This window comes from Pinus tabuliformis, chromosome Q (genome assembly GCF_031772625.1).
Source record: "Pinus tabuliformis cultivar Carrire ecotype Pingquan chromosome Q, CPIR1, whole genome shotgun sequence".
NCBI classification, from domain to species: domain Eukaryota; kingdom Viridiplantae; phylum Streptophyta; class Pinopsida; order Pinales; family Pinaceae; genus Pinus; species Pinus tabuliformis.
The window spans coordinates 1,003,808,120-1,003,813,657 of NC_142296.1; positions in this window are offsets into that span (position 1 = coordinate 1,003,808,120).

The window sequence follows — 5,538 nt, forward strand, 5'->3', positions numbered from 1 at the left end:
ACACGATAGATTACCCTAATTCTAAAACAAATATGACTCTACAATTAGGTGAATTTTTTTAGTATTAAAATAGTTTAGGACGATATTAAACATTAATTACTTGAAAGTTTTGTATTTCAATTTTGAAAGTTTTGTATTTCAATTTAAGGGATAAGGATTGGTTGATTTTTTTAATTTTCTTATGTGAATTTTTAGATTAATTCTCGAGGGATTATGCTCAACATGTCTGAATGCTTATCATCATTTGTAGTGTACTAGAGAGTGTTATGTTGCATTGACTTTTAATAAATTAAAAAATTTATATTCATGTCAGGTGGCGTCCCACTCACCAATTTTCTAGGGATTTTTAAAGCATACTTAATTTTAGAAAAAATGTCTTATATCTTTATGTTGCATTGACTTCTAATAAATTAAAAAAATTATATTCATGTCAAGCGACTCCTCACTCACCAATTTCCTAAGGATTTTCAAAGCATACCTAATTTTAGAAAAAATGTCTTATGTGTTGGTTGTAAACCATAGATACTCTTCAACACTTTTATTTTTTATCATAACCTCTAATTCTTAAGGGTTAAGTAAAATCAAAGTTAATAATATTTTTGTTAAATAGTTCTCATTGTTAATAGTTGAAGCCTTAGGCTATATCAACCACATTAATATTTTTAATGTGGTTGTGCTAGTTCTAAAACAAATATGACTTTACAATTCAGTGAAAAATTTTAATAAATTTTTAAAAACGTAAAGAGTTAATAAAACAAAAAAGAAATGAGAAGATATTTTTTCTTTCAAAATAACATTGGAGCTCACTCTCATCTAAATACAATCTCAAAAAAGAGAAAGGAATTAACTTATAAAAAATCATGTAACAAAAACACAATATTTATAGTATCAATGCATGAGAGGTAATAATAATAATAATAATAATAATAATAATAATAATAATAATAATAATAATAATAATAATAAAACATTTGATAGCTTTATAATACAAATGCATGAGAGAGCACCTACAAAATATTTAATAATTTAAAAAAAGATAAGATGCATTTAACTCTTTATTATATAATTTATGTATATACTAGTTTAGATCCATCTTAATCACTGATCTAACAACCATCAAGAGGGATTAAATATTTTGAGGTGCAAATTTCTTTTAAAATGCAAAACATAAAAAATAATTGCAACTCAAGAGATTTGGTCCACTTACTACATGATAGATTGGTGGTTAAAACTGATATATATATATATATATATATATATATATATATATATATATATATATATATATATATATATATATATATATATATATATATATATATATATATATATATATATATATATATATATTAAATTGTATTTTTGAATGCAAAAATGGATTCATTTCCTTAAAAATCTCCTTGGTAGACAACTCAACTTAAACTTGCAATTCCTACGTATCTTTGAATTTCATACAAAATTGACAAAAAAAACTAAAAAAGAACTAAAATGAAAAATTCCTAAACTACTTGAAACTTTTTATTTTTTTCAATTATTTTGTATAGTATATACATTGTTTTTTTGTTTAACCATATATATAGTTGACATTGGAGTATTTTACTTAATACGGGCATTAAATTTATTTTTTATTAGTAATATTTTCTAAATGTGAGATGTTAATTTTATATTAAGAATTGAATGAGTTATACATCTAGCTCTTACTATTTTTATTTGGAACTAATCCAATTTTTTTACCATCAATTGCCATTTTTTGGTCAGTTAAATATTTTATAATGGTTAACCTTGACATAATTATTTCTTTTGCTCTGTATATATGAAACTAACTTTAAAATAAATTTGCTCTATAGGAATTCAAATAGTTTATTGAATTGTTTCGAAATATTCTTAAGAAGTATAATAAATATACATAGTCAAAAGTGAAAATATAAAATTATTTTACTTTTAGTTACTTTATATCTCTCTAAAATTAATATAAAATTGTGTTACTTTACATGGATATTTAAATATTTTATTTATGGCTAAGAGTGAGAGTTAAATATTTTACCACATCTCTTACACATCAAACATGTTTATTCATTTATTTTTTTATTATAGCCCACATATTTATTTTTTATTTAGATAATATTTTATTTTTATTTTTAAAGGGATATGTATCAATTGAGTATGGACATAATCGCACACCAGGTTCATATTGGATTGTAGAATATGCCTCTTGACACAATAAATTATTAGAAATATATAAAAGATAAGCAGAAAAATGAAAATTTTAAAATGGTTACTCTATATACATTTAAATAAATTAGCATTTCTAATATATCTATGCCATAAATTTTGTTAAATAAATATTATGTTATTTTATTTATTTATTTTTGTATGTTAAAATTAAGCAAGAATAAATTAAAAATTAAAATAGTTATATATATTATTCATCACACATGCAATAATAATTTACTGATTTTTTGGGAAAAGACTTGAAGATTAATTTTAAAAATGTGATTTTATTAAATAATGGATGCTCACAATTACAAAGTTATATTATTTTTACTATTTTTTATCAATAAAGTTGTATTTACAATGCTTCACAATTCTGGTAATCATAGTGAAAGCCTTTATTTTCTAAAGGACCTTTTCTCTCCATTCTTGGTCACTCTCTTAATTACGATCCCTCAATTGACATCTTAAAGAATAATGAATTGTTCATGTAAAAAACACATCTTAATCCTAACCATAACACTCATTAAGAGGATGTGATTACTATGATGACCCAACATCCAAGGTGTTGTTATGGAAATGGGATCTAAAAATTTCAATCTTTTCAACTTACTTAAAACCTTAGTTTGACACCACCGTTGCATTCATCTTGTCAGGATGATTATGGTGATATAAAACTTTACCTCAATCCAACCTTCCGATCAAGATATGTGAACATTACAATTCTGAAAAATTAGAGAGTGCCACATCATCATCCTAACTACGTGGCAACCATGTGGCTACACCCACATTGATAATATCCTATTTCCACTTGGAATTTATTTACTGATTTTTTACCCATTCATGGGTTTGGGCTCCACAACCCCACACTTTGCATCAAAATACAATTCATTTGCATATAAGCATGACCATATATATATATATATATATATATTACCACCCACTTGACGGTCATCACATGTCGCCAATATTCCCATCTCTCGGGCTCCATTACCTGACTACTTTCCCGTTTTTCACATTTACAAACCGTCGAAGGTTGACCCTTCGATTTGTGCCATTTGTGGGATCACACATTTGCGCTAATGGCAAGGCTATCAGGCTCACATGTCTACAAGAATGGCTTGAGATTACATGATCCCATACCTTCTCAAATCTTTGTCCCACATGCACTCGCAGAGAAGTAACCTCCAAGCTTACATTCCCTAGTGGGTCTACACTATTGTGCCATAAATAATTTTGATTGGTCCTTTCACCTATGACTTCAGTGGTCAAACTCTTGCCATGCTAATTCAGCCTATGTCATCTAGGTATTCCCCTCACACAAGATTTGTATGGGCTTCCAAAAATGAGACCTTCTGGCTAATGTCATCCTAGGTCTCCCTTTGATCATTAATTTATCTTCTTGATCTCAACCGACCTTTACACGGGTTTCATAATCAATCATGTATCACAACCATATGGGCTAGTTACTTTTTCTTCAAGCCCACCTTCCTGGAGTTCGATAAGTCCCACTACGACCATGAATAAGTTTTACAGGGCTAAGGATATGGCTTTCTCTATGCCATTTACAAGGTAGCATTTACGACCATGTATTTTCCACGGTTGTTCTGCCTGAGACTTGGGCCATAGGAAATATGCTCGAGCTTGGATTTGGTTGTTTTATAAAGGAATTCTCCCACCTTTAACTATTGCCATGGTTGGGTCGGGGAAGGCTCCTCTCTTCCATATATTGACACAGTACTCTTCCACACTAACACGCAATTTACTTTACAAATGCTACCAACGCTTACATGGGTGTGTTAAAATTGTGGGGAGAGAGAGAGAGAGAGAGAGAGAGAGAGAGAGAGAGAGAGAGAGAGAAGCTATCCTTCTTGAGCTTAGAAAGATTGAACTATAACTTAATGGAAAATTCTATCGAAAATATTTAAAACAGGATACGAACTTGTCCATTCAAATTTAATGAGATCCCTAAGCCATTAGTGAATCATATCCATTAAAAGATCTAGAGATATATTAATAGAAACCAGAAAAGCTAGCTCATGAGAGAAAACATGGCACCACACAATGCCCATAACTTTTATAGGAACTCAAGATTACATAGTTAATTAGGAATTTCATTCCCCATTAGATTTACAAGCCCAAACCACACATTGTTTGAGAAATTTAAAAAATGTCTTAGCAACAATTTAATCAACCAGGTTAACAATAGATTACATACCATGCTTCATACATTATTAGCACCAATTCAAATCAGAAATGCAAACATATTTTCATGGTCATTAAAGAGATTGAGAGACAGTTATCTTATAGAGTGCATAAGTTTTCCAAATGAAAGTGGAACATCAAATCTCCTTCCAACCATAGACGAGTTGCAACCAAGTCTTTCTGGGAGTTGTCACCCCTGAGCTAGATTTTAGAGCTTGAGGTTGAAGTGCTAAACCATGTAAGGTCACAAATCCCAGTTGAAACATGACCTCCAAGGTAATCCTGCCTTCACCTACCAACCAATCAAATAATCAAATGCACAGGGACTTGCTTCCCTCAACTGTTCTCAACAATACTTTGTTATCATATCTTAAATCTTGATCTAAATCATTTTCATCATAGGGGCTTTATTATCACAGAGGATCACCTCTTTGAACGATGAGAGAAATATTATTATTTCATGGGAAGGTTCCTTAGTGCCAAGATATTGATCAATTAGTAGGTTCTTCAAACTACAAGCTTCCGAGTGGTTTCTTTAGTTCTAAGGAAAGCCACCCTTGGTGTTTTTGTTAGCCCTAGATAATCTACTACTCGATTATGAGAGGAAGAAAGATCAATATGAAATTATTAGAAGGTTATTTAGTGCTAAGTTTTTGTTAGAGAAACAAGTTCTTAAGACCACAAAATTCCTCGTGGTTTCCAAGGCAAGCCACTCTAGGTGGTTTCTTCAGTACTTAAACAGCCATGCCAAGATGAGAGTTCAACATGGCAAGGATCCTCATATGGATATCTACTAATGCATAAACATATCACCTCTCCATAGAATGCCTCAAACAGACTCCTCTTCAGTTACTCTTGATACCCATTGTTGTAAGAAAATTCAACCAGTGGAAGGTACTCCTCCCATTTCTTCTATTGATGCATCACAAACATCCTCGACATGTCCTATAATAGCTTGTTGACACTCTCTATCTCTCCATCTATATGCAGATGATAAACCGTGATCAAGGCCAACTCTATCCCTAATCCTGCGAACATCTCCTTCAAAAAATTGGAATTCAACTTAGCATCCATATCCTTAATCTTGCAAACATCTCCTTCCAAAACTTGGAATTTAACTTA